Below are 13783 nucleotides of genomic sequence, written 5' to 3'. Positions count from 1 at the left end.
ATGCCGGGAGTCTGAGCAGAGATGTGATAGGATTGACCATTTGACAGAATGGAGGCCATGTTTGCCACGGTCTCTTTCACTCTCGCCCAAGAATGCCATGTCTCTCACAAGAGACACCCTTGAATTTTCTCTAATGTCAGCTCAGGAAATTATAGCAGTTGTAGAAAATAGATTTCTTCTCTTTTGTAATTGTGTCCAGGAATTAGTGTGAAATTAAGCTGATCTTTATCCTTCAGTGTGTTTTTTCATCAAAGTACTAATTATATGTTTTCTGGAGACTGGCAAGATTTTCTTACCTGAGCTACAACAAATACTCTGGAAGGTTATGATTATGTATGACATATTATGTATGAATTATTAAGTTAATAATGACAGTGGATGGTTGTTAATATCACTAAAATATCTTTTAAACGTAATTTTATAAACCATGAGAACTGTTTTACAAATTTTATGATTATTGACTTTGTGTAATATAGTTGCATGATTGCATGTTTAAATATCCGGTTTTAAAGATGACCATCATTTGATAAAGTTTAAAATTGTGGAATGTGTTGTTTATTTTCTTATTTACATATGGTCTTAAGTTGATAATATATATATTTAGATTAAATACCCAAGCAATCACCTTTACTTTTTGATTCTAGTAATATAGCTATCACTAGTAGATGATTTATTCTTTCTTTCTGAGTCTTCTTTTTATGATTTTTACGGATCAGGTTAATTCCATGTTCTGGTCTTCAGGTTCTGAGATTCTTTCTTTACCTAGATTAATTCTGCTTTCCATGCTTGTCATCTTGTTATTTATTTCTAGGATGAAACTTTTTATTGCCAAAAATCTCTGTTGCAAGTTCTTTCTGTGTTGCATCTTGTCTTTCTTAAGTCTTATTCACTCTTTCCATTCATTCCTTAATCCCTGTCATATTCTGGGGCCAGTCATTGTTGACTTCCATTGTTTGGGCACCAAGGTCTGATTTTTTAGGAGTTTTGTCTTTGGTACACTTGAAATTGCCTGAGGTCTTCCTTTGGTTTTTCCTCATTTGTGACAGATCTCTTGTTTTTCTCTTTAGTTCTGTTATTCAGTGTCAGTGGAAGAGTCTTTTCCTTTTGATGTTTGCTCAGTTCTCCATTCTTCCCTGATCCAGGCTCTGGATTTGTTCTATTTTGAAATAGGATAGTGGATGGGAAGCTTTGCTGTCTCTTGTAGTTTTTGAAATTTGAATAAAGTAGGGGTTGGAGCGCTAGGATTCAGAAACTACTTGCAAATTACAATGTTCACTGATTATGGTATGTGTTCCCTGAGACCCATTCCCCACCACCTCTCTATGTGATGATGCAAAGCAGAAACCAATGCAAAAAACAATTGAACACACATACACAGAGACGTACACACATACACAGAGACGTACACACATACCTCAAAACATACTGGAATAGCAAGTAGATGATATAAATGATAAAGCAATTTATTACAAGTGAGCACTTTTTCTGTGAAAACAGAAAATAACTCTTAAAAATTAAAACAAACATTTTAAACAAATTAGGTTTCTGTCCTTTTCTTCTTTTCTTTGGTTACATCTGGGGTATGTGTGTGTGCGCGCGCGTATGTATGTGTGTGGGGGTGTGTGTGTGGGTGTGTGTGTTTTGTAATTACTTTCTTTTTTTCTTTTGAGTTGGAGTCTCACTCTGTCACCCGGACTGGAGTGCAGTGGCCGCTCCTGGCCACCGCAGCCTCGACCTGCTGGGCTCCGGCGATCCTTCCGCCTCAGCCTTCCAAGTAGCTGTAACTACAGGCACGCACTACCACGCCTGGCTAATTTTTGATTTATTGTAGAGATTAGGTCTCGCCAAGTTGCCCAGGCGGGTCTTGACCCTGCGGGCTCAGGCAATCCACTCACCTCAGCCTTCCAAAGGTGCGGGATTATAGGCTGAGCCACCAAGTCCGGCTTGTTATTACTTCCATAGACTTTTAAAAGTCAAAGACATCTTGTGACTGGGCACAATGGCTCAAGCCTGTAATCCCAGCACTTTGGGAGGCCAAGGCCGAGAGGATTGCCTGAGCCCATGGGTTCGAGACCAGCCTGGGCAACATGGTGAAGCCTCATTTCTATAATCAAAAAATGAGCTGGGCGTGGTCACACCCGTCTGTAGTTCCAGCTACTTGGAAGGCTGAGGTGAAAGGATTGCCGAAGCCTAACAGGTCAACGCTGCACTCCAGCCTGGGCCACAGAGTGAGACTCCAACTCAAATAACAACAACAACAACAAAGATATCTTGTGTTCCTCCTTCTTGAGAAAGTCCCCCTGCACGTGTAGAGTATAGAGCTGAAAGCTGTACTTGGTTATACATTTTTAGGAAGAAAAATTTGTGCTCAAGTTGTTTACCATAGCATTATGTTTCTTCCAAATTTTCTTTACTTAAAAAAATAGCTGTTTGTAAAATAATCTTTTAAAGTAGCTTGTATATTTAAATGATCAGATAATAAATAGCTTATCCCTCCTGATTGCATCTTTTTTTTTTTTTTTTTGAGTTGGAGTCTCACTCTGTTGCCCAGACTGGAGTGCAGTGGCCGCTCCCGGACACCGCAGCCTCGACCTGCTGGGCTCCGGCGATCCTTCCGCCTCAGCCTTCCGAGTAGCCGGAATTACAGGCGTGCGCTACCACGCCTGGCTAATTTTTTTGATTTTATTGTAGCAATAAGGTCTCACCTGCCCAGGCGGGTCTTGAACCCGCGGGCTTGGGCAATCCACTCACCTCAGCCTCCCAAAGGCGTGGGATTACAGGCTGAGCCACCGAGCCCAGCTCCTGATTGCATCTTGAGTAAAGACTTGTTAAAATTACCCCAAGAATCTTCTGGTTCGTTATTATAAAATTATTCATACACATATGATAGTAGATGAGGTGTATGTATCAAGGAAGCAGATGACTTATTAATATGCTAAGTCTTAATCATAGGACACACAGCAGCAGGCACATGCATTGTTATTTATCTAACACAGTGGTGCACTCCTGGTTTATATTCACCCTGTGACAACATAGTTGAAGTGATTTCGTTGGGAAGTAGGGAGAATGATGGCATATGTTAGCAGGAGATTCATGGAGGGATTTCTTTTGAAGAAAGGAGCTAGCATAATACAGTGAAGATTGTAATGCATATAAGAAAGCCCATTTTATTTGGCACTACTCTCAATGAAAATTTATGAAAATTTAGAAATTATTTCAGGCCCCTGAGAAATTATTTCTCGACAGTGCTATTACAGGTAGACAGGGGTGCAGAAATCGCTCTGAGCCCTGTTAACTTATTTCATAATATTGAGTCATATTTGACATGTTTAAGCCAGGTATGATTAGGAAGAAATCATTTCTCACCAGTTCTATTCATTTACTATTTAGTTCAGTGAAAAGATGTGAGCTTTTAGTAACTTGAGTTCTGTAAAGATGATGGTTTGCCCAGGAGGGGAGGAGTGGAGGAAGCCCTTAGAAATTGAGGACATAAGCGGATAGGAGGAAATTCAAATCCGAGCATTTCCCCCACGAGGACAAATGTCAAGGCTCCAGAGTGGTGTGACTCCGACAGAGGAGGTGATGCATGTTGGAGCCTTGTGTGGGAATATCAGGGTCTTGATGTTTCAGTCTATGGGGATGGGGAAGCACTGAGCTTCGGATTGGAAGGAGCCTGTGGCGATGACCGAGGGGCTCCTGTGAGCTTGCATGTGGGATGAGTGTGAGTGTGTCCTCGAAAGACAAGAAAGAGGTGGGCGCTGGCGTGTTAGGAGGTGAGAGGAAAGCGCCTCGGTGTTTTGAGGGTTTATTTCCTTTTTACAGGAGCAATATTTTGAAGGAAGTTCCCCCTTACTCATATGGGTAAACAGAGCTTAAAAATAACATTGGAAATTAAGGAGTGAGTGGTCTGGAGTAGGCGGGAGGCTCTCATGAGCAGGGGCATCTTGTTTCTCTCAGGGGAAGCCAGCATGGCTCGCCTGCCCCCTGTAGGGCAACGTTTTAAACCCGCTGGTGTGGGCCTCCATGAGCTGGAGCAACATGGGGCCAATTCCTATGAGTCCCTTGAGGATTTTAGAGACCCGGAACAGTTAACATCCTGCATGTTGACCCTGGGCATGCCCAGCCCTCTGCCTTTTTCAGGCCATGGTACCCACCTCTGGGAAGAGGCTCCTGCAATTGATTGTTTCCTTGATGTTGCTGAGGGTAAAAGCTTAGTGGGTTTTGGGCTTTTAAAAATCATTTTGCAATTGAATGTACCTTTTTTCCTCCCTCAACCATGTTCTCCAAATGGCTTAATGGGAAGCAAGGTTTTCCTTTTTATAGTTTATCTTTCAGTCTGGTTTGCATGCTGTCCTTGAATGTATTGGCTTACTGTTTTCAGAGCAGTCATTTAAGTTCCTTAAAAAAAACAAACAAACAGGTACTTTATCTTGAAGCCCACATAAGTGGCTAATGCTTAGCAGCAAAATTTTCAAATGGGAATTCAACTCACTCATTTCTGGAAAGGGACAAATAGTGGCAATTTTATTTACTTAAAAAACTAAGCCTTGTTTGTGATTGCATTAATATTTTAATGTACCCTACATTTCGACACCAATTTGTGGAGAGATATGTAGACACCATTTGGAGAAATGCTTTGTGGATTATTTAAAAGCTTATTAATCAGTTTTTGTTTTTGTATTTCTTTTTTTAATAACATTTCTTTGGCAGGCTGATACGTTTCCCAGGATAGCTTATTTCAAGATGCTAATTAGGTTGTTATTGATTAATTTTAGGGTAATAGAATTGGCTAAGCTGGTTGAAGTTTTCTCAACTATGTCTTTTAATTGTTCATTTCCAGTTGATCTTAATGAATTTTGAGTTCTATTTATGATGCATTTGATAATGTAGTAATACTTTGGGAAAGAGTTTAGTGTTTCTTTTAGAATAAACTTTGACATCATTTCAGTATGTGTTTTCACAGTGTCTGAGACACTGGAGGTGTCAGTAAATGTTTCTTGCCATCTTTGTCTGGTTGCTGTGGTGTTGACGCAATTCAAGTCTGATAGGTTAGGTGTATTACTTATGAAATATAAATCACATAAGTAGCTACTGAAATTAAGCAATTATTAATATGCATATTTTAATTGTACACTAAAACATATTAACTGTGGAAAAGACAGATAAGTGAAAAGAAAATAAAAATTGTGTCTGCATGCGAAGCTGGTTCTTTTCATGTGTATGTGAGCAGATAGCTTTAACATTAGCTGCACAGAGTTTTATAACTTTTTTACACTTGCTATGTTGTAAACAATTTCCATTTCAGTAAATAGGCTCAGTGCATAACTTTTGTGGCTAAACAGTATTTCAGCATAAGGGACACTCTGGATTCATTAGCTGGCTTCCTGTTCTCGGATATCTGTGTTCTTTTCAGTCTTTGTCACTGTGAACAGCACTGCAGTAAATATTCTTAATACTAAATCCTTTCATACATAAATAATTGTTTCTTTAGGATGAATCACAAAAATTGAAATTGCATTGCCTGTCAAAGGCTTTCTGTCTTAAAAACTTTTGGTTTGAATTTAAAAAAAAGACTTTTGGTTTGTATTTCCAAAATCATCTTCTAGAAAGTGTGTTTCGATTGACCCTCCTCATCAGCATTCCCTGCTTCTGTCTTTTCCCCTGGACACATGAATGCTGATTGTTCTTATTTAGTAGCTTAGTTGTCAAATGCCAGTGGGTAATTTGGGCATACTTGGGATGTTAGGGAAACTAAACTGGGACATCTCATTGATTACTGAGGTTAATCTTGTTGATTTGGTTGGATAAGTGAGTGGGCCTTTTCTTTCTTGCTGAATGCTACAAATTTGAATATTTGGTAGAAGAAAGAAACCTTTTGAGTTCAAGTAATATTCACTTGGTGGCTTGCACAGGTCAGTTTTAGGCAGAACTAAGAATTCACTTGGTTGATTTATTCTTATCACATACATATACTGCCTATCTAATTTTCTAGTATATGATTTTATATATTGATTTCTAGATTAAATTTGATAACTTTTTACAATGAGAACTTAAGGATTACAAGACAGGTAAGGAAAATTTATCCATTTCTTCCTGTTGTCCTGCCATTTGCTCTCTAGATCTCCAGGTGTTGTGAGGTCTGAAATGTTACTCTGCTTGCAGACTAATGAGCTGTCCCTGTTATGTTCCATGGATGTTGATGGAAGACACAGGACTTCATTTCCTAAGTGTAAACCAGTGCCCTTGCCATGACTCAGCTTTTATTACTCAGTAATCAATTCAGCTTAGCAAGGGCAAATAAAACTTTAAAGAGTTTATAATCTAGTTAAAGTCACATTAATTATGATCAGCGGTGTAGAGTAAGAAAAGTTCAAACAGCATAAAGTGTCAGAGGGGTCACAACAGCTCTTTAAGTCTTCTAAGGAAAATGAAAACCTGCATATAATTGTTAAGGGGAGATAGCTACTTTTGAGTTGGGTCTTGGGTTTCAGCAGGCACCACAGTGATGTGTGTATGGTGGGCCTAGGGATGGTGAGATCATGCCACGAGCAGGAGAGCATGGTGTGGTGGAAGGAGCCATGGCTGTGTGGCATGGCCTGTTGGGATCATGCAGCAGGACTCCTGAGTGCTTGTGGAGAGACATGCCTTGAGTGGCAGTAGGCTAGCTGACCTGCAGTTCTCATTTTGTCTGAAATGGAGGGTTTTGCCTTCACTGAAATGTGCAAGGGTGTGGCCTGGCTAACGTTGTTTTTTAAAATCTAGCCCACTTTGCCTTTTTCTCTTAAACTATTTATTGTATACGTATTTAGTAAAGTGGTCTCTACATTTGTTTCTATTTTGGAACATAAACTTGGTCAAGAATCATCTTGTTATGTGGTGCTGAGTATATCATAGTCTTATGTTTGTATGTATGAATACATTTGGAGATAATAGAATTTGGGTTCTTTAGGGAGACTTTTAGGCATGTGCAGTGGCTTAACTAGATCTCTGGATTATTTACACTTGAATCAGTTTAGTTTTCACTGCACAACTTAAATTTAAAAAAAAATCATGTAAGCATCTGCTTGTATATATCTCATTCAAACCCATTAAATATCAGTAAAACCATAAGAGATAACACACTGAAGGACTGCCTATTCCTTGAATAAATAGGCAAATAATGTACCTGGACAGTGGTTGGATGGAGAACAAACGGTAGTAGTCTAAGTTTTAATTTTCTGGTTTGTTAAACTGTGACAAGTATAATAGAAATTAATTTGTGAACTTTAACATAATTATTTGTATAGTAATAATTTTTCTTTGAGAGGAATATGGCTAATACTGTGTTTCTCTCATCTACCAGAAGGACTGTTCGGATATACTTAGATTAAATTTGTTTGCATAATATAAACATAAATTTATGAAAGGTTGAATTTATAAACGTTAGAGAAATTGACTTGTAGAGGGGTTCCTTCATTCAGGTGAATAGTATCTGAATGGCAGCCAGGAACACTTTAGAATTTTTGCTCTCCCTTACCCCCAGGAAAGACTTTTAGCCTTTTCCTGACCGCGTGTGTCAGTTTTGGCTTTCGTTAAATGTGCGTAGTAAAAAAGATATGTCAGGTGTAATTATGTGCTAAAAATAAACCAAGGAAAAGATGAAAACGGGTTCATAATAAGGATAGCAACTGTTAAAGAAGTGAGCATGAGTACTTGCCCAGAGTTACTTTTCACAACTCTTTTGTGTGTCTGAATGATAACTTATTCCACCTGTGTTTGGACATTGAGATAGATTTCAGTATTTTGAAATGACAGGTGATTCTTTCATGTATAACCTTGTATGCCTGTGTTTTCACTTTGCTCGAGGTGTGTCCTCAGGACAGGTTCTTAGAAGTTTGGATGCTGGGTTGAAGGGAAGATGCACATGTCGTTCTGCAGGTCATGCCAGATTTGCCTGGGATTGTACTGTTCTGCATCCCTCCAGCACCACACGCAATGCCTGTGCCCTGGCAGCCTTGCCTGCAGAGTGTGTGTGATGTTGGGGTTAGTTGTATCATCGATTCTTTAGGAGTTCCAGGTGTAATATCATTAGCATACAGAAACAGTGTCATTTCTTCTTTTTCTATTCTTTCCCTCTATTTGTTTTCTGTAGTCTGCTTGCATTGACTTGTGCGTTCAGGTCATTGTTAAACTGTAGTGGAGAGAGTGGGCATCTTTGCTCATTTGATGACCTAGTGGTTATACCTTAGAATTTTTCTCATCTTAAGGAAATACACCTTGAGTCTTATTTTTTCATGAATTTTGTTAGGAGTGGGTGTTGAATTTTGTCAGAGCATTTGTTTTAAATTTTATTTTCATTATCCATTGAGATAATCATTTGTTTTTTCTCTTTAGACCTATCAGTGGGGCAAATTCCACAAAAAGATTTTATAAGAGTAAACCGTTCCAGTGTTCTTGGCATAACCCCTCCTTGGGCAGTCTGACTCCAGAGCTTAGCTCCTTTATTTACTTTCCAGCTTAATTTCAAAGTTTGACATGTGTCCATAAAAGCTTACCAAATCATATAAACTGGTATTGGTTTTTAAAAAAAATTTCAGTACCTTTGGGGGAGACAAATAGTTTTTGGTCTGGACTTTAAGAGCACCCTTTTGCCCTGTGCACACTGTACCCGACAGATGATATTTGTCCCACCACCCCTTCTTCCCCTTCTGAGTCTCCAGTGTCCATGACACCATCTCTATGTCTTTGCAGATCCTCAATTTAGCACCCACTTCTAAGGGAGAACATGCGATGTTTGGTTTTCTGTTCCTGAGTTAGTTTGCTTAGGATGATGTTCTCCAGTTCCATCCAAGTTGCTGCAAAGGACGTGATTTCATTCTTTTTGATAACTGAATCACATTCCATAGTGTATAGTATATATACACCACATTTTCATGATCTTCCTATCGATTGATGAGCATAAAGATGATTCCATGTCTTTGCAATTGTGAATTGTGTTGTGATGAACATGCGGGTGCAGGCGTCTTTTTAATGTAATGCTAGATTAAATGGTAGATCTACTCTTAGTTGTTTGAAAAATCTCCATACTGCTTTCCACAGAGGTTGCACTAATTTACACTCCCAACAGTGAATAAGTGTTTCCTTTTCTCTGCGACCAGGCCAGCATCTATTTTTTTATTTTATTTTAAATATCTGGGGTACAATTCAGGGTTAGGTATGCAAGTATTCATTATACAGGTACCCTTGTTGATGAGAGTGTCCCCCAGTTCTCCTGGCAGTTTCCCACTACTGCCAATCCCTTTCTTATAGTGTTATGATAGTTGTTCAAGGTATTTTTTGATTTTTTTAATAATGGTCATTCTCACTGGTGTAAGATGGTATCTCTTGGTGGTTTTAATTTCCCTGATGATAAGTGATGTTGAACATTTTTTTCACATGTCTTTTGGCCATTTCTTTTTTTTGAGAGATGTCCGTTCCTGTCGTTTGCCTACTTTTTAATGGGGTTATTTCCCTTTTCCTTGCTGATTTGAGTTCTTTGTAAATTCTGGATATCAATCCTTTATCAGTTGTATAGTTATATATATCTTCTCCCATTCTGTAGGTTGCCTATTTGCTTTGTTGATTATTTATTTTTTGCTGTGCAGAAAGAAGCTTTTTAGTTAAGTTCTACTTGTTTATTTTATTTTATTTTTGAGTTGGAGTCTCACTCTTGTCGCCCAGGCTGAGTGCATGGCACACTTAACGGCAACCGCATTTTTGCTTTAATTGCATTTGCTTTGGGGGTTTTGCCATGAATTATTTGCCTAGGCCAATGTCCAGGAGAGTTTTTTTTGGGGGGGGGGTTATTCTAGGATTTTTGTGGTTTCAGGTCTGCCATTTTGGTCTTTAACCCATCTTGAGTTAATTGTTGTGTATAGGGAGAGATAGGGATCAAGTTTTGTTTTTCTGCATGTAGTTATCCGATTTTCTCAACATCATTTGTTGAATAGTTTGTCCTTTCTCTAGTTATGTTTTTGTCTGCTTTTCAAAGATCTGTTGGTTGTAGGTATTTTGGTTTTTTTCTGGGTCTTTTTTTCATGTCTGCTCTTGTATCAGTACCACACTGTATGGTAACTGCAGCCTTGTAGTATAATTTGAAGTCAGGTAATGTGGTGCCTTCAGCTTTGTTTTTTTTGTTTAGGATTAATTGTGCTACTCAGGCTCTTTTTTGGTTCCATATGGATTTTAGGATTGTTTTTTCTAATTCTGTGTGAAATAACATTGGTAGTTTGATAGAGATTATATTGAATCTGTTGATTACTTTGGGTAATATGGTCATTTTAACAATGTTGATTCTTTCAACACATTAGCATGGGATGTTTCTCCATTTGCTTATGTCTACTACATTTTCTTTCATCAGAGTTTTGTAGTTTTCTTAGTAGAGATCTTTCATCTCCTTGATTAAATATATTCCTAAATCTTGTAGCTTTTAGGGTGCTGTTGTAAATAGTATTGAGTTTTTAATTTCTCAGCTTGGTCACTGTTGATAGAGTGTTGATTTGTGTGTGTTGATTTAGTATCCCAAGACTTTACCAAATATCAAGTCCAGGAGTCTTTTGGAGGAGTCTTTATGATTTTCTAAGTATAGGATCATATCATCAGTATGCAGAGCGAGCTAGTTTGTTTTCCAATTTGGATACCTTTTATTTCTTTCTCTTGCTTGATTTCTCTCCTAGGACTTCCAGTTCTGTGTTGAATAGGAGTGGTGAAAGTTGGCATCCTTGCCTTGTTCCAGTTCTGAGGTGGTATGTGTTCAATTTTTCTTTGTTCAGGATGGCTGTGGGTTTGACATATATGGCTTTTAGTATTTTGAGGAATGTTCTCTCTGTGCCTGTTTTGCTGAGGGTTTTTTTTTTTTTTTAATCATGAAGAGACACTGAATTTTGTCAAATACTTTTTCTGCATCTATTGAAATCAGATACTTTTTGTCTTTAATTCTGTTTATGTAGTGGATCACATTTATTGCATATGTGGAACCATGTTTATATCCCTAGGATAAAACCTACTTGATTGTAGATTTTTTTTTTTTTTAATTTGCTGTTGGATTCGGTTTACTAATATTTTGTTGAGTATTTTTGCATCTATGTTTGTAAAGGATATTGGTCTATAGTTTTCTTTTTTGTTGTTGTTGTATCCTTTCTTGGCTTTGGTATTAGAGTGATAGTGGCCTCGTAGAATGAGTTAGGGAGGATTCCCTCATCTTCAGTCTTGTGGAATAGCCTTAGTAAAATTGGTACCAGTTCTTCCTTGAAGGTCTGGGAGAATTCATTGGTGAGTCCATCAGGTTCTGGACTCTTTGGGTTGGGAGACTTCAGATTACTGTTTAGGTCTTGCTGATTGTTACTGATCTACTCTGGGTTTTTATTTCTTTCTGATTTAAGGTTGGGGGGTTGTTTTTCCAATAATTTATTCATTTCCTCTAGATTGCCTAGTTTGTTTGCATAGAGTTGTTCATAATGGTCTTGGATGGTTTTTTAAAAAAATTTCTGTGGTAACAACTTTAATGTCTTTGTTTTCATTTCTGATTATGCTAACTTGAGTCTTTTTTCTTTGTTTCTTAATTAATCTAGCTAGTAGTCTATTAATTTTATCTTTTCAAATAATTAACTTTGTTTCATTGATACTTTGTACTGCTTTTAAAATTTCAGTTTCATTCAATTTTGCTCTTACCTTCGTTCTTTTCTTCTTCTGTTTGGTTTGTTTTTTCTAGTTCCTTGGGGTGCTATGTTAGGTTGCCGATATGCAGTCTTTCAGTCTTATTAGTGTAGGCCTTAAATGTTATAAATTTTCCTCTGAGTACAGCTTTGGTTGTGTCCCAGAGGTTTTGATGACTTGTTTTGTTGTTGTCATTTGTTTCAAGGAATTAAAAAATTTCCATCCTGATTTCATTGTTGAAACCAAGGGTCATTCAAGAGCAGATTTTTTAGCTTCCATTTTTGTTTGGTTTCTTGAATTCTTCTTGGAGTTAATCTCTAGTTTTATTTCACTGTGATCTGAGAAGTTGCTTGATATGATTCTGATTTTTAAAAATTTATTGAGACTTGATTTGTAGCCTATCATGTTGTCTGTCTTGGGGAATATTCCATGTGCTGATGAGAAAAAAGTATATTCTGTAGTTTTGGGATGGGATATTCTTTAGATATCTGTTAGTTCTGTTTGTTCTAGAGTCTGGTTTAACTCCTCTCTTTCTTTCTTTCTTGATATGTCTGTTGCTGACAGAGTGTTGAAGTCTCCCAGTATTATTGTGTTGCTGTTTATCTCTTTCTTTAGGCCTGGGTAGAATTTGTTTTACAAAACTGGGGACTCTTGTCTTCATGTTGGATTGATTTCTTTATCATTATATAATAGCCATCTTTATCTTTTTTTACTGTTGTCAATTTAAAGTGTGCTTTATCTGATTTGAGAATGACTACTCCTACTTGTTTTTGGTTTCCATTTGTGTGGAATGATTTTCCTCTTTACCTTGACTCCATAGAAGTCTTTGTGAGTTAATTGGGTCTCTTAAAGGCAGCAGATATTTGGGTTGTATGTTTTTATCCATCCTGCTAGTCTGCATCTTTTTAGTGGGGCATTGAGACTATTTATATTCATAATTAATAATGATTTGTAAGGTCCTATTCCATCTGTCATACTGGTTGTTATCTGGTTGCTTTACTTATTTATTTTCTCTTGTGTGTGAGTGTTCCATAAGGCCTGTGAACTTTATGACTTTCAGTGTTTTTCTACTAGTGTGTTCAACCTTTTGTTTCATCATTTAGAACTCCTTTGAGTCTTCCTTGTAGAGCTGGTATAGTGGTGACAAATTCCCTCAGCATTTCTTGTCTGTGAAGGACGTCATTTTTCCTTCATTTATGAAATTTAGTTTTGTAGGATACAAAAATTCTTGGCTGACAGTTATTGTTTGAGGAGATTGAAGACAGGACCCCAATCCTTTCTGACTTGTAGGGTTTCTTCTGAGAAGACTGCTGTTAGTCTGATAAGTTTACCTTTGTAAATTATTTGATGCTTTTGTCTCACTTCTCTTACAATTATTTCCTTCACATTAGCTTTGCATAGCCAGAAGATTGTATGCCTTGGGGATGACTTTTTTTGAAATGAACCTTCTGAGAGTTCTTTGGGTTTTTTGTATCTGGATGTTTAGATCTCTGGCAAGATCAGGAAAATTTTCCTTAATTATTCTCTCAAATAGGTTTTCCAAACCTGTTGCTTTCTCTTCTTCCTCAGGAATACCTATGATTCTTAGGTTTGGCTGTTTATTCCTGGAGACTTTGTTTCATTCTCTTGATTCTTTTTTCTTTGTTATTGTCTGATTTGGTTAATTCAAAAACTTTGTTTTCTAGTTCAAAATCTTTTCTTCTGCTTATTCTAGTCTACTGTTAAAACTTTCCACTGCATTTTTATACTTCCCTGAATGATTCAGTTCCTGAATTTCTGCTTGGCCTTTTTTTTTTTTTTAAGGGGTCTATCTCTTTGGAAGATTTTTCATCTGTGTCCTGAATCTTTTTTTTTTTTTTTCTTTATGTTAGTTTTCAGTTTTCTCCTTAAGTTCATTGATAAATTTTATCATCACCCTTTTGAATTCTTTGTCTGGAATTTCAAAAATTTCATTTTAGATAGGGTTGGTTGTTGAAGAGTTCATGAGACTTTTGGGGAGTATTGGAGAACCCTGTTTTTTCATTTTGCCAGAATTATTTTTCTGGTTCCTTCTCATTTGGGTAGACTATTTCTTCTTCTTTTTTTTTTTGAAAGCAGAATTTATTGAGAG

General features: G+C 37.3%; 1 protein-coding gene across 2 annotated transcripts in view; it reads left to right on the top strand.

Moving 5' to 3' along the window:
- The window catches only part of VPS50 (VPS50, EARP/GARPII complex subunit), a 97168-nt gene that overhangs the window by 36754 nt on the left and 46631 nt on the right, over positions 1-13783 (top strand). The gene's annotated exons all lie outside the window — the stretch shown is intronic.

The sequence above is a fragment of the Carlito syrichta genome, unplaced genomic scaffold (assembly GCF_000164805.1).
Source record: "Carlito syrichta isolate Samal-C Ts95f unplaced genomic scaffold, Tarsius_syrichta-2.0.1 Scaffold307254, whole genome shotgun sequence".
In the NCBI taxonomy this organism is placed as follows: domain Eukaryota; kingdom Metazoa; phylum Chordata; class Mammalia; order Primates; family Tarsiidae; genus Carlito; species Carlito syrichta.
Note: the sequence above shows the minus strand (reverse complement) of the source record. Positions and strands in the feature narration are given on the sequence as shown.